Here is a 22,379-nt window from a genome sequence, read left to right as displayed (position 1 = left end):
ATTTAAAATTATATATATAATCATTAGGAAAAAATGTATAATCAAATTCTACTTCCCAGAGTTGACTACAGTTAATTTATGAACAACCTTTCAGACATCTGTCTACTAATGCAAATATATATGGAGATAGATATTTGTAACTTTAAATAAGTAGAATAATTTTAAACATGTTATTATGTCATGAGCATCTTTCCAGGTCAATAAATGTATTATTGTTTCAGTGAGGAAAAATAAAAAGAAAAGTATGTTTGAAGTAGCCCCCAGGAAACATAATATGACCAACAAAATGTTGAATTTGTGAATAACTCTCCACCTGTTTCATAGGTATGAACATCTGGGTATTTGATAAAATGTATACCAGGATGTTACTCCACCACCACCACCACCAAAGTCCCAATTCTCTAGGTATGAACACAACCACTTCTATAATTAGGAGGGTTATCAATTGTGAAATACATTATTGATTCACTAACAGATATTTGGGGAAAAAGAAGCTATCCTATACAATGTGCATACCATTATAAGTATTCAGATAGAAGGTATATCTTAAAATCCAGGAAATATAATTTTCTTACAAAATGTATATCATATATTTTTTTATAATGAGCACTCCTACATATATTTCAGTATATCCCCTATCATCTACATGGGAAAACCTCTATCACAGTAAATATATTGCTGTCTCACATTCTGATTAACACATGCCATCAGCAGAAGCACACTTCTCACATAAGTGATGCAACATTCACAGTTTGGGTGCCATTTTCCCTTCTTTAAATATTTCAGTGTAAATGAGAACTTCAGTATGATGATATCATAGGAAGTTTAAATTTACAGCAGTCAGGAAATTCCCAAAGTAGATGAAAATCTTCTGAACTTTGCATGCACACAGGACTGTTAAGTGTTGTTCCTAAATTTGACTTTCATTGTGTTTAGAGACATTTGAATCATATCACCAATAAAACTGGATCTGTTTTATTCTGACTTATTTAATTTTAATTATTTAGGATCACTCACATTCTAAAACTCAATAAACTGCTTAGATATAATATTTTGAGGAGAGTTAAATGTGTTTCCTAAAAACAGGAGAAGAATATAAGGTTGAAGGTAAAAGATAAACAAGAAAAGAAGATGACATTGCCATCTGTCAGACTCCCAAGGGATATGTTGGTTACTTTTTTTTTTTTTTGGTACCGGGGATCAAACTTGGGTCCTTGCGTTTGCGAGGCAGGCAGTGGAACCACTGAGCTAAATCCCAGGCCCAGTTAACTGCTTTTATATCTTTGATATATAACTTGCCTTTCCACTAACAGATTTTGAATAATAGTTTAAAAACACATGTTTTAACTCAAATCAGGAATCTAAAAACTACTAAATAAAGACTTTACATGTATGTATACATATTTTTTCAAGTGTAAGGCAAAGACACTGTAAACAAAATCCTTATAGAAGGAAAAGACTTCTGGTTCCAACAGAAAATAAAATGGGATAATTTTTAAATACCCCATGACATGGAGAAATGCTCGACAAAGTAAAGCAATGTGTTTGTTTGTTTGTTTCTTTGATTGATTGGTTGTTTGGCTGGTTGTTTTTGAGAGTTTCACTATGTAGCCCAGGCCAGCCTCAAATTCTCTATCCTCCTACATCAGTCTCTCAAATGCTGGGATTATAGGTGTGCACCACCATGTCTGGCAAGGATGCATTTTTAAAAAAATGTCCATGGAAATCTCTGTAAAAAAAGTAATTCACAAATTCTGGAAATAAAGAGAGAATGAGCAACCTGAGAAGTATGTCTGTGTCTGACGAAGCAGCTATTCTAGAAAATAGTTAGCCATTGCAGTTACCTAAGGGCTAAAGTAATTTTTCCTTTTATACTGACTTAAAATTCTATAAATTTTACTTTAGAATTACAGACCTGATATGCACAGATTTTAAGTGTATAACTTGGTAAGTTTTGAGAAATATATACACCTATGAAACCAATACCCCCAGTCAAGATACAGGTCATCTTACCTGTATCTGGATACCCCAGAAATTTCCCCAAAACCTCTTTCTAGTAAAAAATCATGTGGCCAAGTTTATCTTTCTTTATGGCTGAGTAGTACTCCATTGTATTAAAAAATATATATCTTTATCCATTCATCAGTTGATGGGCATTTGAGCTGTTTCCAAGATTTAGCTATTACAAACTGTGCTGCTATAAACATGGGTTTGCATATATTGCGGTGACATGATGCTTTTAATTCTTTGGGGAAGATAGCAAGAATGGGAATACCTGGGTTAAATGGAACCTCTACTTTTACTTTTTTTTTAGGAAACTCCACACTGATTTCCACATTGATTGCACCAGTCTACACTCCTGCCAACAGTATAAAAGGGTTCCTTTTTCCCCACAGCCCTGAAACCATTTGTTATTGGTTGATTGCTTGATAATAGCCATTCTTTCTGGAGTGAGATAGAATCTCAGTGTTGTTTTAATTTGCATCTCTCGAATGACCAGTGATGTTGAACACTTTTTCATATATTTATTTGCCATTTATACTTCTTCATCTGAGAAGTGTGTATTCATTTCAGATGCCCATTTTTGAATTGGGTCTTTAAATTTGGGGGGTATGACTTTTTTGAGTTATTTATATACTCTAGATATTAGTCTTTTGTCTGAGGAACAGCTGGCAAAACTTTTTTCTCAGTGGGTTGTCTCTTCACTCTGTTGGTGGTTTATTTTGCTGTGCAAAAGCTTTTTAATAAGAAATAATCCCAGATGTTCATTTCTAGGTAAAGGGATGCACCTTGAGACTATACTCTTAAGTGAAATAAATCAGACACAGTGTAAATATTGCATTATTTCTCTGGTGTGAGAAACTGAAGGTGTAACTAAGGACTAAAATGTATGATCATATTGTGAAATAGGAAGAAAATGTTCAAATGGGAAGGGGAACTAGAGAGAAGGGAGGGGGAAAGAAAGGAAAGGAAAAGAAAAGAATGAAAAAGGAAGAAAAAATGGAAACAAAGCTTTTGTAAATAAGGAGGGGAAATGGGGTTGAAGGGAGGTTAGGGGAATGGGAAAAAAAGAAGAATCAAGATATATCACGTACAGGTACAAATTCCCTATGATGAATGTGATTGTTATGTATATCTAAAATGTACCAATAATATTAATTTAAAAAATCATGTGGCCACATTTATATATGCCTTTTCTGGATAATAGTAATATATTTTTCTATCATTTTGCCAATCTTATACCATCTTGATTATGGTAGCTTTGCAGGTAGTATAAGTCACCCAACTTTGTCTATCTCAATATTACTTTGGCTCTTCAGAGTTTTTTGAATCTCTCTACATAGTTTTTTTTGACAGGTTTGCCAATTTCTGAAAAAGTAATAGTTTGACTGGAATTTGTTTGGAGTTGCGTTGAATATGCAGTTTAAATAAACTTAGGGAAAACAAACATCTCAATAGTATCATCTTTTAATCCATGAACATAGTATATCCTTTATTTAAGACTACACTCAGCCATGTTTCTTAGTTTTCACTTTAGAGATCTCACTCAACTTTGATTGCTTTTATTCTTGTGATCTTATTTTTTTGATATCGTTGTAAATGTTATTAATTTTATGAATTTAACATAATTGTTTACAGTCAGTATATATAGAAATAAATTTTAATTCTGTATTTGAACTTTATTTTAAAAATTTGCTAAATTAATTACTTTGCATAGGCTTTAAGATTTTCTCTTTAAATGACTGTGTAATCCACACATAAAGTTTTGCTTATTCTTTTTTAAGTATGCTTTTTAAATTTCTTTTACTTATCACACTTTCTTTCAATGACTCATTTGACAATGATCAATAGAAATGGTATGAAGTACCATAAGTATGAACATTCTTGCCTTTTTCCCAATCTTGGGATAAAACACTCAATATTTTATACTTAGGCATGATATTAATTGTAATTTTTTGTTGATGCATGTGTTGTACTGAAGAATTTCCCTTTTATTTCTAGTTTGCCAAATAAGTATTGAAATCCATTAAATATTTCTTCATCTATTGAGATAATCAGTATTTTTGTGTCCTTTTTTATGTTAATGTGAGGAACTATACTGATTTTAATAGTTTGATTTGTGAATATTAAACTAACTTTGACCCTTATTTGTTTCTTTCTTCGCCTCTTTTTTTGAGATGGATCTCAACATGTAGTTCAGGCTGGTCTTGAGCTAACTATGTAGCCCAGGCTGAAACTTTTGGCAATTCTCTTGTCTCTGCCTCCCAAGTGCTGGAATTACAGGCATGCACCACCTCACCTATCACATATTTTTTGTCTTATTTAAACCACTTAGTAATGGCCTACCCCAGAGTTTCTGTATGGAAAAACACTACCAATATGCACAGAAATTCAGGCTACTTATAAAATCAACCTACTATATGAATCATGAATATTTTTGTGCCTTTTTAGAAGTTCTACCTATTATATAAAGTGAAAAATATTGCTGTACCAGAGAGTTATATGCCAACAATACATCTAGATAGAAAGAAGTCTTATTAAGGAAGAATTCATCAAGGCCATAAAGAAGAAGAAGATGGCTATTTCCTGTGTTTGTCCATTTGGCCCCAGAATCTTCAACAATAAGGTCTGTCTTGGCTCATTTAGGCTGCTATAACAAAATATATAAGACTGGGTAACTTATAAATATAAATATGTATTTCTCACAGTTCTGGAGGCTAGGAAGTCTAAGATCAAGGGAGCAGTACATCCAGAGCCTGGTGAAGGCTACATCTGCTTCATGGTTGGTGCTTCCTGCTGTGTCCTCATGTGGCAGAAAGGGCTGAAGGGGCTGGGGCTCTTATTTCAATCTCTTTCAAATGGGTATTAATCACATTTATAAAGAGATGGTCCTTATCACCTAATCCCTTCCCATAGTTTGCATCTCTTAATACTATTTCACTTGCAATTAAGTTTCAACATATGAATTTGGGGAGGCACAACAATATTCAGAGAATAGTAGAGAAGTAATATTCAGTTGTCTACACATAACTCTGTCTAAAAGGATTGTTACCACTGACAAAACTTAATGATAATGACAAAGGGATTTTCTGATAATGGCAACCCTCATTCCACTGTATTTTAGAGGGAAGAGAAGATTCTGGTATCAGTCTTATGTTCTTCCTTGTTTAGAAGCTTTTGGTAACTCTTAATCAGTGTGGATAAGTAATAGCCTATATTGGTCGCATCTTCGTGGTGGAAATTATCAGTGCCATTCATGCCTGGATCACTGTGGCTTTTTCTTCAAGTATCACAGTTTCAGGATTTGGTTTTCTCAGTATGCATTTACTTAAAGACTGTCTTTGAACACAGAGTTTTATTTGTTGGCCTGAATACTTCCAGTGTCATGGCTCTAACAGACATGCTGGCTCTTCTCTATTTTTTTGTAGCTAGGATTGATACAGACTTTATTTTATATTCTAAGACAAAGATATGAAAAAGTTTTAGTATCTTTTTTGTCTTTTTATGGCACCGGGGATTGAACCCATGATCTTTACACTGAGCTACATATCTAATCCTTTTTAAAATTTTTTCACTTTGAGACAGGGTCTCATTAAGTCACTAAGTTTCTCAGAGTGGGCTTGAACTTGTGATCTTCCTGCCTCAGGCTCCCAGACTGCTCGCATTATGGGCATGTGCTGCCACTCCTGGTTTAATATCTATTTTTGCAAATAAAAGTCTTCCTGTGTTTGAAGATTTTGTGCAACACAGTGTTGCTTTCTGCAGTCAACAATAGCACAAAAACTTTTATTTAATTAATTTGCTTCCCAAACTGTTTGGATTACCCTGCAAGTAAAATGAAGTAGAGCATAGCTTTAGAGGGGCCAATCTGTTTTCTCTTACACCTTCAAAAGATAATGGTGATTATAGTAGTCTAGAAATGGTATTTATTTGGCTCTCCAATTATGGCAATGAGTGAAAGAATAAAACATTTAAATTCCAGGAAGAAGCTAAGATGTCAGGGAATAAACTCCTTATCTTCAAGATGTTGGGATGCCCACCACTGCATTCAGGTGAGAGCTTACTGTTCCCGAGGTTCTGTGGTTTGAATGTCTCCACCAAACTCATGGTGAAATGCAATCCCCAGTGTGAAGTATGAAGTGGTGGGGTCAGATGGGACCTTCATGGATTGATGGGCTAATGGACTAAAGGGTTAATGGTTTATCCCAAGAATGGGTTGATGATAAAACCCAGCTTGGGTCTGTCTCTTATATAAACCTCATTTTCCATATGATGCCCTGTGGCACCTTCAAACCCTACAAAGTCCCCAACAGTAAGGAAGCCCTCAGCAGTGCAGCTCTTCAGCCTTGGACCACCCAGTCGCTAAACTGTAAGACATACATTTATTTTCTTTGTAAATTATCCATTCTATGATTTTCAGTTATAGGAACAAAATACGGACTAAGACCCTAGGTGAGCCACTACCAATGCTGAGCAATGTATAAAGCTACAGCACAGACAACATCCTTTAGGTATTCCCAGCAAATAGGATGTGATTGATAAACTTCCCCTGCTGAGTTGTACAGAGAGGTCATGCAGCTTCCCAGGCCTGAAACAAATGTAGATGGAAATGCCCTAGCATGCTTGGATACCGTCCCAAGACAGTGACCTTAGCTCAAGAGTTTTCTCATCACCCTCTCCACAAGTGAAGATCTCTGTGTACACAGGCACTGTTTTTCTCCCTCAGTGATCAGATTTTAGATATTGTAGTTAGTCTAGAATGGCAAATTCTTTGTTTGAAGCTCCAAGCATGATTTAATTACAGTGACCAACAATTTGAAGGTCTGGTGAAGTCAAGGCTTCTGGGATTGATTTTGTGCTTCATGACTTTTCAATCTCAAATACCACCAGATACCTCCTCTATAGGAGTAAAGGAAAGAGGAAGAAAACATATGGCTAAGGTGACTGTAGGAAGGGAAAGAGAAGTAAAGAAAAATACCAGGTCCCACTAGGAAGGGAGGGGTCTAGGCTTCAGAGGGGGAGAAGGCAGGCCTGGGAGGATAAAGGATAGGAATGAATCTGGGGAGGATAGTGGGCAGCTCAAAGCCTGTGACCCTGGCAGGTTGTGGTGTATGTTGGAGGGAAGCAAAAAGGGACCTATGGAAGTACATGGGCCATGAAGCAGAAGCAGGAGAGGCCTTTGAGCAGCCAGAACCCAGCGAGTGCCACCTCGCCAGGAGGCAGCCACTATGCAGGTGCCACTGAGCCTCCCTCTTGGCCAGCAGCAGTTGCAGCTGAGCAGTGAGTCAGCAGCAGGCAGTCATTCATACTCTTTTGAAGCCAAGTATCGAGTCATTTCTGAAAAACTAAAACATACAAATAGATAGAGAAGGAAGTTTTTTCCTTCAGAACTTACATGAGTGAACCCATTCTGAACTTTACTAATAAAAGCAGCTGCATGCTAATTGGACCTTAGGCTTGGGGGATGAATACTACTTAAGTAAATTCTGTTCATTAGCAATGCTGCTGCCAGTGGTGCTGACAAAGGACAGATGTAGCTTGCCCAGAAATGACATGTGAGGATCTGTCAATGCACCAATGCTTACTAAAAATACACTTCCAAAGCCAAGTGAAGGCTTTCACTCATCCAAAAGGCCAGAGTGAGCCAACTCACCCTCCACATGCATGTTGGTATAGATAAGCTTGGATTCTCTGTCAGCGTTGTCTTGGCAGGCCCCTCCCCACAGCCCAAAGCCTCCATCTGTGACCTAGTGTCACAGAAATGTATGTACCAGTCCCCCCCCTCCTTTCTCCACACCCAAAGACCACCCTTTTAAGGAGCACATCCAAGCATGGACTGGTCACAGTGTTGGCCCTATACACAAAAGATCCTGGCTGGGGAGTTAGCTCAGTGGTTCTGCTGCCTGCCTTGCAAGTGCAAGGTCTCCAGTTCAATACCTGGTACCAAAAAAAAAAAAAAAAAGTCCTGGTTCAAACCCTGGCTTCACCACTGACTGGTTGTGTAAACCTTGGATATGTTTCTCAATGCCTTTAAGCTTCTATTTTATCATTTGTACAACAGGAAAAACCATAGTACCATGGGGTCCTTCATGAGTATCAAATATAATCAACCATGTAAAACATGTACCACAGTATGTGATGTATAAATATTATCATTATCACCAATCACCTCCAGTAGCAGCAGGATCCCAGCCCGCAGCCCTCAGACTATATCTGCTCTGTATCTTCTTCCCTCGGGTTGCTGTTCACTAGCATTGGTCTGCTAAACCACTGTGTGCCAAAAGCAGAGGGTATGGATAATGTCATGACCGACATGAAACATTCTGATTCACGTTATATCATGTAGAACATTTCAAGTTACACAAAGCAGGTAAAAGGACAGTGCATATGTATTATACTATTGTTCTGTTTGATGGAAATCACCCCTGGCAAGTGCACCCTACAATTTCTTTTAGCCAAATGGATGACTCCTGTAACTTTTCTGATTAGTAAAAATTTCATATAAGGTGGTTTCCAACCTGCTTGAAACTGGAAAGCTACTCAGGAATCCAGTCCAGTGTGGAGACAAGAGCACCTGCAAGCAACTAACTGTAGTAGCATGGATTAATGCTTCCATTCAGAAGGCAATAATAATAACAATAATAACGGTAAAGCAAATACTATTTACTGAGTTCCCATTGCGAGTCTGGCATTATAGTAGTCAATTCCCATATCTCAACATATTTGATCTTCATAACAATCCTTCAAAGAAGGAATAAGTTATGGCCTGGATCTACAATATCCCCCAAAGGCTTGTGTATCAAAGGCTGGTTCACCAGCCTGAGTTGCTACTGGGAGGTGGCAGAACCTTTAAAAGATGGGGTCTAGTGTAATGAAGTTAGGACATCATAGGGGGTGAGGATATTGGGACCCAGCCCCTCCCTGTCTTTGCTTCCCTGTTGCAGTGTGGTAAGCAGACCTCCATGATGGACTGTGCCATCACAGGTCCAAAGAGATGGAGCTTAGTGACCATGGAGTGAGACCTCTGAAGCATAAGTCAAAATAAACCTTTCCTCCTTTTAAGTTGATCATCTCAGATATTTTGCCTTGGTGCTGGAAAGCTGATTAATACAGTATCATTTCTACAATTAGGCAGAAGAAGAAACTAATCTGACTCCAAAACCACTAACCCACACGTGATGACTAGAAGTCTGAGAAAGGTGGCTATGGAGAGCACAGCTGAGGAGTGACTGATTTCATTAAGGAAAGGAGATGAGGGAAGCATCACAGAGAAGATGAAGCTGCCCTTGTGGAATCAGTTTTCCAGGCCAGTAATGAAGAGCTTTGGGCAAAAGAAGCCTCGTGAGCAACCTGTGGAAATATGCTGTACAGGGCGTACTGGTGATGGGCATGCTGGCCCAGTGTGGGGGCAGCACAGAACACAGGGTATGGGACCGCTGTTGTCCAGCACTGTCCCTGCAGGTTGAGTCATGTGTTCCAGTATAAGCACACCCCCCCTCCTTCATTCACAGCCCCCGCATGTAGGCTGCTGCCTCGCCCAACTTCGCACTACATTTCCAATCTGTTCTTGCTCTCTTCGGTGCCTGATCCTACATTCCTGATATTTAATACAGCCCTGCTAGGATTGGCTCATGGCTTCCTTCCCCAGTCACCATTTATTCCTCCAACTAATCTTCTGTAGCTCAACACAATCAGCTGGTCCAACTTCGCCAGAGGTGGAGGCCATTTTCCACCTACTAACTGAGTTTTGCAACCCCCAAAATGGACATGGATTCTACCCTCTGGACCAGAAGTCTTTTTTTTTTTTTTTAACCAGAAGTCTTTAAGTAGGAATGTGTGGATATATACGCTCTATGGAATCATAAACCATTAAAATTTTGGGGAAAATATTGTAATTAATTTTTTTCTTCCGTTCTAGAGACCAAACCCAGAGCCATGTACATTCCTGGCAAGCCCTCTACCACTAAGCTCTATCCTCAGCCTGTAACTGAAGTTTTAAAGAAAAACAAAGCTTTCATTAGCTAGCCAAAGGAAAATATGGCTTTCATAGCCACTAGCTACATGTGTCTATTTAAATGATCTAAGATTCAATACAATTTCAAATCCGGTTTCTCAGTCTCATTAGCCACATTTCAACTTCATGAGAGGATGCTGGGCAGCTCAGCCAGTGGAATATTTCCATCTTTTTGGAAAGTTCTTTTGGATACCAGTGCTAGCATAGATAATGGAGGACCACTGAGCCTGTTAAAGAGGGGAATGGGATAGTCAGATACATGACTGGAAAGACTACCTCTGGTCACAAAGTGGAGGACAGTTTTGGGGAAGGCAGTGGCAGGAGTCCGGGGGAGCAGCTGAGAGGAGCTGATCTGTGCAGCAGTGAGGGGAATAGAGAGAAGGTGACGATTTTGAGAACTGAGGAAAGGGTGCCCCAGGGAATAGAGGCAGAGAAAGAGGTCAAAGACAGCCCAGCCCTTACACGTTTGAACGGTGCGAAATGCCCTAACCTGTTCCTCTCTGCCCTCCTCTCCTTCTACTGCCCCCTCTGTTTACTGGCACATCCCCAGGTCCAAGTCCTGGGTCAGGATCCCCATGCTGTGTCTCAAATACTCTTTCTGTTGGCATCCATGTGTCTGCTCCCTCACCTCCTCTAAGCCCTTGCTCACTGAGGCCTTTCCTCCCTGAAACAAGTGACTAGGAGAGGGGACTGCAGCAGCCAGAAACAGATGTGAGGGTGAAGCAAGGACTTATTCTGCATGCCCTGAGTTCCTGGGGTTCCGAGTCACTGAAGAGCAGGAATACACGGCATCAAAGAAGGGCAAACTGTCTTGAGCGGGGTGTTGAAATAGGCAAAATTGCTTTTTCACCACAGCTACTCTGTTCCTCCAGTGGCCTTTATTTTTCTATATCTTCTCTCAAGAAATGCCCTGATAAATTTATTAACCCTCACTCCTAAAACACCAACATATATAATATGTGAGCCAGCACAAGTCATTTTCATTCAAAAGTCAGAAAGGGTCCTATTCCATAAGACTGGTGGATTTTGTGCATTGATAAAAAAAAAAAAAATCTGTTGAGAAAACATTTCCATTCCTCCTAGCCCCAGTACATCCTAGATGGCTTTCTGATCTCATGAGCTGGTTAAAGCGAATTTGAAAGGCATTCAGTAAAGGGTGAACAGAAAAATTCTTTGCAACCAACTCTCCATGACTCAGAAAATGTAAGTAGATCAGATGTCTCATCCCCTCACCCTCCAAGTATCTTGGTAATCACAACATTACTGTATAATGTGAAAATTTCCAAATAGGACTAAACTGAAATCTATAAATATACATGATTAAGTCTTCAAATATAGCACCGCTTTCTTTTCATGGGGGCTATTTCTGTGTGGTGATTGCCTGGCTGATAGGCGATTTCAGAATACAAATGGCTTTTCTCCATAACTAATGGGAAACTTGGCAGGATTCTGCACACCCAGGCCCTCTCTGTGAAGAAGCCTGTTAAACTGTGGTGAGTGCTCTTTGGAATTATATAAGCAGAGCTGACAAGAGGCAGCAGTGCAACTTCACATCCTGCTAGCATGAAATAGTGTTTGTTTAGTTTTTCTCTTGGTACTAGAAGAATACTGACTCTTCTTGTAATAATAAAATGACCATGAGCATGTATTCTCATTATATTCTAAATTAAATACTAAATTACAAATCAGGAATAAATTCCATGAAGATTTCTCTGATCCTGGATTCATAAGTATCTAAGAAAATGTTTAAATAAGAAGGATGTAAATAAATTCATAACCATGGTGACTGAACCAAAGAGGAAATGCCTGAGGCTGTTATAAACAAAATACTGAGCAAGAGTTTATCATCTTCACCCAGTAGTGAGGAAAGTGGATTCAGGACCATAAGGCACTCTCAGCATTATGAAGCAACTTTTCTAACACCACCACCACAGACAGCAGAATCCAACTCTGATCAGGCCTCGGGTTAGTTTTACAAATACTACAAAATAGTTATATTTTGAAGTTTAGAAAATGATGGATTTGGGGGTCAATGTTCCAATGTCAGTTCTCTCACCTACTAGTTCTCATTACTAGTTTTAGAGAAGTCTTCTCATCTGTACAATGGGGATTTTGAAGTATTACCCATGTCTCCTGTTAACTGAAAAGGCTAAGTAAAATAAAGCATGAGGATGTCCAGCCTCTGATATGTAGGAAACACCAAATAAGACAGATACATATTTAATATTTTACCTGAAATCCTGTCTGCAATGTCTACCTTTGACTTCTGAGCCTCCTGCTTCTGGTCCCATAGCCACTCTTTCTGGAAGATCCTTGGCTATTTTTTCCTGGCAATCACTTTTAAGGACACAGTCAGGCCGGGTGTAGAGTCAGTCAGCTGGTGTTAGAACCCAAGTAAATGGTGAGACTCCAAACCTTGTGTTGAAGAAACTGATTATACAGTAGTTGTTCATTCAAACAGAGGAGTAAGGAAAAGGAAACGAAGCAAGGAACTGAAACAAGAAACACAAGCCAGAAGCTATATTAATATGAAGTTCTGGTAGGTTAAATTGCAAGACTGCTCTCTAACATGAGCCCTTCCAAGAATGTGTACTTAATTTTATATTTGTAAATGCAATTTTAAAATATGGCCCTTAAAATTATTTGTTCTTTGGACCCACCAGAATCTGGAACTGTGCCTGTGCTCTGAGCCCCACCTGCAGCAGTACTGACCTGATGCTGCAGACCACAGAGCCAGCCATGGGAGTCTGATTTTCACCTCCAAATTGATTTCAGGATGGGTCAGAGATCAGTTAAGGCTGCAACTGAGGTGAGCCCAGTTTCCTGTGGGAAGAGAAGAGCCAATTGGTATTAGCATGAGGCAGGGTCTGACCAAGATGGTGGTGAAAGGTGATTCTGCAAAGACAGTTCAGTAAAAGAAATGAGACATGAAAAATGGGCATAATAAAACAAAAATCAGTGCTTTTCAAATGTGCTTCAATCTAGCCAGGCTGGAGTAGCCTGACCCACGCTGTTACCAAGACAAACATTTTAAAAGCTGATAAAATTAAAGAAAAAAAATTTGGAAAACACCAGAAACCTGCCAGAACTGCAGAGAAGGAAAGCATCTTGGGGTGATTATTCAGAGATCCCAACTCTGTGACAATACGTTACCTCTAAGAGCTGTTGGCAAATCTTGGTGTAGATAAACAGCTGAGATACCAACAGCTTTAAGTAATGTGACAGAGGCTGGGTAGATGAAAGTGTAAGTTTGAAGCTGCCAAGACAGTTAGAACTTGTAGATAACTGAGTTCAGAACGTGCCAAAATGGACTAGTCCTCAGAAATATGGCCAGCCTTCAGCTGGGACCTCTAGAGGGCAGCATATTAGGAATCAGGGCAAGCATAGCTGATTTTGAAGCTGCCCCAGGTCAGAGTGGGCCCAGCCCAACTGAGGTGATTTGTCTGGCTGCTTGCAAAGGAGAAGGCCATTCCTCTTCAGGAGAAAATACCATGCAGCCCTTTGCAATGTTCCAAATACAATGACCAGCATTCATTAAAGAACTACCAGACATAACAAGAAGCAGGATTGAAAGAAAAAACAATAAAACAGAAACAGTGGCAGGTGATCCAGTATCAGACACAATAAAATAATGAGTATGTTCAAGAAAATAGATGAGAAGGTGGAGATTTCATCAAAGAATTAGAATTTACTAAGAGAGAATAGAATGGAAATTATAGAGCTGAAAAGTACTATGACTAAAATTATTAACAGTAATTATATCAGTGTTGAAAGGAGGGTTGGTACACTGGAAGGCAGATTTGTACAAATATCCAGACTATACCAAGGCATATCTACACGGATAAATATCAAAGACAAAGATGAAATGTTTAAATTATATACAATTAAAATGATCTACTCTAATTAAAAGACAAACAATGTCTAATTATATAAGTTGCTTACAAAAGAAAAATCTTAAATGTAAGAACACAGAATGACCAAGCAATAGGACAAGAAAAGCTATGCCATAAAAAAATCTAACCAAAAGAAAACGGGGTAGTTACAGGAATACATGACAAGGTAGACTTTGAGGCAAGAAGCATTGCTACAGTGGACATTTCCTAATGATAAAAAGTTCATCTTCTAAATGTAATAACATGCTCTCAAAATACAGCAAGCAAAAAAAAAAGGGCAAAATTACAGAGAAATAGGAAGCTCGTAGCCATTGAGTACCCCTCTAATCTCTCATGGGTTCCCATGGGGCAGCCCTTACTCTGGGTGGTTTTCAAGAGGACTGAGATTGCTGCAAGAAACCAAGGGATGAGGTAGTGGCTCCCTCTAGGACAAAGACCAGCACAATCATTTCAAATGCATATAGAACATGTATAATAAAGGTCATAATAAATTCAAAGTTCTACCATAATGCAGAATATGTTCTCAACTATAGTTGTAATGAAGCTAGAAATTAATAACAAAGAGACTACATGCTAAGAAATTGAGTAATTCACTCCTTAAAAAATGAAGTCTTTGAAGTAAAATTCACATAACCTAAAATCATCCCCTTAAAAGTAAGCAATAACATAAAATGAACCATTTAAAAGTGACTAATTCTGGGGCAGTATTGCATTCTCAGTGTTGTGGAATCATCGCCTTTGTAAAGTTGCAAACCTATTCAATGAAAATGAGAAAAAAGAAATCACAGTGGAAATTAGGAAACACTTTAAACTGGATGTTGAGAAAAGTATGATATGGGGTGATACATAGTTGTGCTATGAAAATATTACATATTGTTTTGGCCAAAATAAACTGAAAATTCAGCTAAAAAGCAGAAATTACTAAAAAACACTTACTAAAACCACAATATAAAATAGAATAGTTCTAAACTACTAAATAAATTCAATCTGAAATTTAAAATCTTCCCACAAAGAAATCTCCAGTCTTTATCGGTGAATTGTTACAAGGGCTTAATGAAAGTAATTACAAATTTATAAAACTGTTTCCAATGATTAGAGAAGGAGAGAATGCATTGGGATTCAATTTAGGTCAGAGTAATTTTGATACTCATTCTGACAAGAACAAAGAGTAATAGTTAATTACTTAATAATGATTTGTTATCAATTAATTAATAACAGTATATTATTAAAGAATCAATTTATAATTAATAATTGTAAGCATAAATATAGATTCAAAAATACTAAACAAAATATTAGCAAAATTGAAATTGTTAAAGCATAAGAATGTAAAGTCTTTTTAATATTTGAAAAACAAACGTGAAACTTCTGCTGTTCCTGAAGCAGTTAGTAGTCTATCATCCCACCAAAATCAACTACACAGCTAGACAAAAATACAGAGCTTATATGAAGCACCTATTTTCAGCATTGAACAACAGGAAACAGAGGTCTGTGACCCTGGAAAGAAATAAATAAGCAAGATGAACCACTGGATTCCCCTGGCTTTTTGCCAGTAGGCAACTTCCAAGTAGCAGGATGGTGAAGGAGAACCCAAGTGGAAGCTCTCAAATTTAGAGGCAGAAGTTTAGAGGCTGAGCTGGGTAGAATTTGTGTAGCAGAATAACTAAAAGGAAGTATTATACATAGGAAGTGCTCTGGGAATGTGAAATGGGGTCCTCTCAAGTGTTGGCTGACCAGGATTTGGATGTCCATGGGCTGAAACCCCATGAGATCAAGCAAGGAACCGAGAGCTAAAAGCTACACAGCTCTCAGAGCTCACACAAAAAAAGGAAATGTTTGCCTATTAGCCCTAGTAGAGATACTTTGTTGAAAAAATGGGGCATCCAGTAAGAATCGCAGAAAGGTCACAACCTAGTGATAGAGTTACGGTAGCCCCACAGTAAAGGCACTCTATAGCTACGTAGTAAAGCTTGAAACTACTATTAAAAATACATGCAGCCCGCAAAAGACTGCCTGCCAAGACAAACTTCAACACTCGTCACAGGAAGAAAACAAAATCTAAACATTTAACAACATAGCGTTTGTAATCTCCAGGATCAAATAAAACTTTCTATGCATGTGAAGAGTGGCAATTTATAACTCTAACTACTTTTTTGTGGGTTTTTTTTTTTGTTTTGGTACCAGGGATCGAACTCAGATCCTTCCGCTTGCGAGGCAGGGGCCGAAACCACTGAGCTAAATCCCTGGCCCAGCAACTTATAACTCTAAATAAAAGAAAAAACCATCAATGGAAAAATAGATTCATGTTACTTACTATATTAATAACATAAAGGGTAGGAGTATACGATTATCATGATACATATTGAAATATCTTTCATTTGTCAGAATTGAACATTATGATTGAAACAGCACTTATCAAATTAGGAATAGAAACTCTTAAAATCTGTTAAAGAACACTCACAAAAATCTGTAACAAACATTATAGTGAGTGATAAAATATTAAAAGTTTTGCCTCTAAGATTGGCAAGAAATATAGTTGCTCTGACCACCTCTATTCAACAATGAATTGAACTCCTTCAAGCAGATCAGCAAAATGGAAAAAGGAAATAAAGAATACAAAAATAAATATTGAATAAAAATAAAAACTTTATTATTTTGAGATAATATAACTATGTATGTAGAGATTCCTAAAGAATCTACAAGGTGTAAAAAATATGGGAATTCAAGAAAATGGCTACATATCAAGTCAACATAAAAATGCACGCTGCATTGCTATATGCTAATAATAATCAATTACAAATGTAATAAAATTAACAACTATAGATGGCAAAAAGAAAGAAACAAGAATAAATTTAATAAAAGGTGATCAAGACCTTTATATAGAAAACTATAAATAGTGAGATTATGGAAGGCCTAAGTAAATGCAAATAGATATTATATTCATAGATAGCAAAGGTACCAGTTGATGTATAGATTCAATGCAATCTCTCTCTCTCTCTTTCTCTCTCTCTCTCTGTAACTGACAAAATGATTATGAAATTAATTTTTTAAAAAGTTTTATTAGTACATATTTACAATAAATAGTAATTACACTTATCATAGGGATTTGGCACAGGTATATAGTTCATCTTAATTCTTTTTACTTTGCATTCCCTTCTTCCCATTTGCAAAAGTTCTATCTCCTTGTTTCCTATTATCCATCTTTTATTTTGCTTTTTGAAGTATTTATCCATTGGGTTCCTCATTTAAGGGAAACCATGCTATATTTAAGCTTGTGTGTCTGATTTATTTCACTTAATATTATATTCTCAGCACCTGTTTTCTAACAAATGCTTCAAGTTTATCACTGTTTATGGCAGAGTAGTACTCTATTGGATATAAATGCCACATTTTCTTTTTTTTTTCTTTTTAACTCTTTTATTGGTACATTTTAGGTAAACAGTACGTTTACATTTATCATTGGGTGCTTGTACCTGTACATGATGTATCTTGGTTCTTATTTTTTTCCCCATTACCTGTGCACCCTTCACCCCCTCCACCCTTCCCTATTTACATAGATTTTGTTTCCGTATTTTTTTCTTTTCTCATAATTTTTCCTTTCCCTTCTTTCCTTTCCCCTTCCCCTCCCACCACCCCTACACCTTTGGACCTTTTCCTATTTCAAATGATCAATTATTCATTTTAATCATTTTAATCCTTGCTTACACTTTCAGTTTCTCACACTAGAGAAACTATTCGGTATTTACACGTGTGTCCTATTTATTTCACTTAAGAGTATGGCCTCAATATGCATCCATTTAGCTATAAATGTCTCTAGTTTCTTGTTCTTTATGGCTTAGTACTCCATTTTATTAAAAAAAACCAACATCTTCTTTATCCAGTTTCCAATTGATGGGCATTTAGGCTGTTTCCAAGCTTTAGCTATTACAAACTGTGCTGCTATAAACAGGTGCACATATATCTCTGTGGTATGATTCTTTTAATTCTTTGGGGAAGATACCCGGCAGAGGAATAGCTGGGTCAAATTGGACCTCTAGTCCTAGTTCTTTGAGGTATCTCCATACTGATTTCCACAGAATGCCACATTTTCTTTATCCTTTTGATCTGTAGAAGAACATAGCAGTCTCTTCCAAGATTTAGCTATTATAAGTTGTGATGCTACAAACAGGGGTATCACTGTGATGATGTCTTTAGCTCATTTGAGAAGATATCTAGAAGGGAAATAGATAGGATGAATGGAACTTTTATTTTTTAGTTTTTGGAGGACTGTCTATATTGATTTTGTATCCTATTGCATTCCTGAATTTTGTTATTAATTCTAGGAGTCCTTCTGTGGATTTTTTGAGTTCCATATAATGGCTCGTGTCGTCTGAAAATAAGGATAGTAGCACTTCTTCTTTTCCTATACATAGCCCTTTTCTTTCCCTTCCCTGATTGCTCTGCCTAATGTTTCAAGTGCTATATTTAACAGGAATGGACATGTTTGTCTTGTTCCTGTACTTAGAAAAGCTTTCAGCTTTTCCCCCACTTAATATGATGTTGCCAGTAGTTTTGTCATAAATGGCTTTTATCAGATTGAGATAAAGCCCATATATATTCTTCAGAGCTTTTGTTATGAAGGGATATGGATTTTGTCAAAGGCCTTTTCTGTGTCTGTTGAAGTGATTCTGTGATTTTTGCTTTTGCTTCTGTTTTTATGATATATTAAATTTATTGATTTGTATATGTCGAACTATCTTTGGATCCCTAGAATGATGCCTCTTTGGTCATGATGTATTATTTGTTGCATTCTGTTTACCAGTATTTTGTTGAGGATTTTTTTTTATTGCTACGTTTGCAGTACATAGTGTTTACGTGGCTTGTATGGAGTTAGTATGTGTACATAACACATCTTACATCTTTTTTCATTCCCTTTCCCACCCCTCCATCCCCCTTCTCTCCAAAGGAGATGTTGTTGAGGATTTTTGTGTCTATGTTCTTTAAAGTGATTGAACTATAGTTTTCTTTATTAGTTGGGTCCTTGTCTTGTTTTGGAAGCATAATAAATAATGCAGCTTCCAGGAATGAGTTTGGATGCATTCCTTCTAAGTTGATTAAAGAATTTGAGAGGGAGCCAGGGATTTAGCTCTGTGGTTTCGTCACCTGCTGCGCAAGCGCAAGGACCTGAGTTCGATCCCTGGTACCAAAAAAAAAAAGTTTGAGAGGTTTTAGCATTAGCTCTTCCCTGAATGTCTTGTAGAATTTGGTGCTGAATCCATTGGACTTTACTTAGTTGGGTAAATTTTTTTCTTCCTCAATTTTATTGCTGGTTTTTGGACTTTGTAAGTGGTTTTTTTATCTTCTCAGTTTAGTTTTGGTAATTCATTTGTGTCTAGGGATCTATCCATGTCTTCCAGATTCTCCAATTTATTAGAGTACAGGTTTTTAAAGTACTCATCTTCTGGATTTTGCCTGGGTCTGTTGTGATTTTACCTTTTAAATTTCTAATTGCATTATATATGGGTCTTTTCTTTCGTTCTTTTGGTAAGTTTAGCTAAAGGTTCATCTATTTTGTTTATTCTTTTGAAGAGCCAGCTCTTCAGTTCACTGATTCTTCATATTCAAGTCTCTATTTCATTAATTTCTTCTCTGATCCTCATAATTTCTTTTCTTTTACTATCTTTAAATTTGGACTATTCTTGTGTTTCTAGGACCTTGAGGTACATCATTAGGTTATTTATTTGGCCTTGCTTCGTTTTTCTAATGTGGGCATTCACACCAATAAACTTCCCTCTTAGCAACATTTTCATTATGTTCCGTAGTTTCCGGTATGCTGTAGTAGCCTTATTGTTTGATTCTAGGAACTATTTAATTTCTTCTGTAATCCATTGGTTATTCAAGAATTTGTTTTTAAATCTCCAGGTGTTTGCAAACTTTTTGTGGTTGCTCTTGTCATTGATTGCTAGTTTCAATATGCTATGGTCTGATAATGTGCATGAGATAATTTTGTTTCACTTCCATTTATCTAAACAAGCTGTAAGGGCTAGTATGTAGTCTATTTTGGAGAAAGTTCTGCATGCTGCTGGGAAGAATGTATATTCTCTTGTAGTAGGGTAGAATACTCTGTAAATATCTACTAAATCCATGTCTCTGAAAGTGTGGTTCAACTCATATTTTTTTTGAATTTTTTGTCTAGTTGGTCTTTTTGTAAGAGTGAGGCATTGATGTCCTCCACTATTATTGTGTTGATGTTTATTTGATCTTTTATGTCCAATAGTTTTTGTTTTATGAAATAGGATATCCTAGTGTTCAGTGTGCATATATTTACAATTGTTATTTCTTTCTGCTAAATTGTTTCCTTCACTAACATGTTATGACCTTCTTTGTCTCTTCTGATCGGTTTGGCTTTATTCCACTTCCTCTGAAAATAGAATACTCTCTTGGTTTTAGTCTCCCATTGCAAGCAATATTATTTTCCATCCTTTGATTTTTAATCAATGAATTTTTTATTAAATATGTCTCTTGTATGCAGCATAAAATTTAATTTTGTTTTTATGATCCAGTCTGCCAATCTGGGTCTTTTGACTGAGGAATTGAGGCCATTTATATTCAGAATTATTATTGAAATGTATTGACTTATTTCTGCCATTGCATTAGTTTTCTGTTGTTGATTCCTTTATTTTTCCTTTTTGTTTAATAGCTCACCTTCTTGATGTGTTCATTCCATTAGGCTTTTTGGCATTTTGGGCTTCATTTTTTCTGTCTGGAATGTCCATGAGTATTTTTTGGAATGCTTCTTTGATGGTGATAATTTCTTAACATTTCAATGCCTAATGATCCATTTTTGGAATGCCCATAACAATAGAAGACAATAAAATGTTTTCTCTTCAAATTCTTGTTCCTAGAATTTTCTCAAGTAACATACATGAATTTCATGCAAAAATTCAAAAAGTTTCCATCTTCAGCATAAATATATTAAGGTGTTCTTATGTAAGATAATTTTGCAGGATGTATTAGTCTGGTATCCTTAGGTTTCCTGGCCTTTAAGATTTGCATTAGCAAGTCTATTGTAATCCTAATGGGTTCACCTTTATAAGTAATTTGTTGCATTTATCTAATAGCTTTTAAGATCTTGTCTTTGTGTTAGACTTCTGAAATTTTGACTATGATGTGTTGTGGAAAAGATCTTCTCTAGTTCTAGTTTCCTGGGGTCCTAAATGCCTCATTTATCTATAAGTTCAATTCTTTCTCCATAATTTTCTATGATTTAAGTAAAAATGTTTTATTCTATGCATGCTGTCTCCTCATTTTCTTCAGCCCCAATTAGTTTTGGGTTAGCCTTTGTATCATCTAGAAGCTGTTCAATCTGTTTCCCTTGATCTCCTGTTTTTAAGCTATCTCTAAGTACATGGTCATGTGCATCGAACCTATTTTATAGTTCTGATACTTTCTTCTCACACTGACCCTTTCTGCTGCCCATAATTTTAACAAAATTCTTTATCTTCTGGACTTCAGTGTGGCATATTTTCATGGGCTCCAATTTGTTGCTAAATTTGTCTTTCGTGTGTTAAATTATTTTGGTTAGCTCTTCTAATATTTTATTTGAATTTTTGTTAAGCTTACTGATCAACTTGTTTATTAAGCCCAGTATCTGTTTAGTTATATCATCTTTGATCTCACCAAATTTCTTTTTGTTTCTTATTTGATCATTTGGTACAATTCAGCCATATGGCAATGCTTCTTCTACATCAATCAGCCTTGAGTCTGCTTTGGGGGAATTGGGAGTTTTTTGAGGCATTTTGTTGCCTTGTTTTCTCGTGTGTGTGTGTGTGTGTGTGTGTGTGTGTGTGTGTGTGTGTTGAGGATCAACTAGAATAGAAAGACCGTGGCTAGGATGGGCATCCCTTTAACTAGTGTCTGTTTTTCAGTGATGTGATATTGGCTTTTTTTTTCTTGCTTGTTGATATTAGCTACTTCCTCCACCTACTAAGTTTAATAGGACTTGTTATGGCTTGTATCCAGATGTTTCCCCAAAGCCTCAAGCAGTCATAGGTAGGGCTTTTTGGAGGGAGCTGGATCTAGGATGTGTGATACTGGAATTAAAGGGCTGAGGTTCTTTTTTTTTTTTTTTGGTACCGGGGATTGAACTCAGGACCTTGTGCTTTCAAGGCAGGCATGATGCTGGGATTAAAGGTGCCCCGCCCTGGGTGTGGGTGGCACCTCCCAAAAGGTGGGTGGCCTAGATGAAATATAAAGGCACAGAAAGAAGCTGCTGCTTGCTGCCTCCTGCCTGCCTTGCCATGAACTCTTTCTCCTCTGCAATGCTCCTCTCCCATGCCACTCTGCCTTGGAGCCAACCAGCTATGGACTGAACCCTCAACAAACTGTGAGCCAAAATAAACCTTTCCTTCTTTAATTTGAGGTGTTGGATATTTTGTCTCAGAAAGGAGAAGACAACTAAGACAAGATTTGACCCAGTCACCTAGTTGCAAGGG

Source organism: Heterocephalus glaber, unplaced genomic scaffold, assembly GCF_053883595.1.
Source record: "Heterocephalus glaber isolate CG9 unplaced genomic scaffold, H.glaber_assembly_v1.0 deba00000809, whole genome shotgun sequence".
NCBI lineage: Eukaryota > Metazoa > Chordata > Mammalia > Rodentia > Bathyergidae > Heterocephalus > Heterocephalus glaber.
This window is presented reverse-complemented; position numbering follows the sequence as displayed.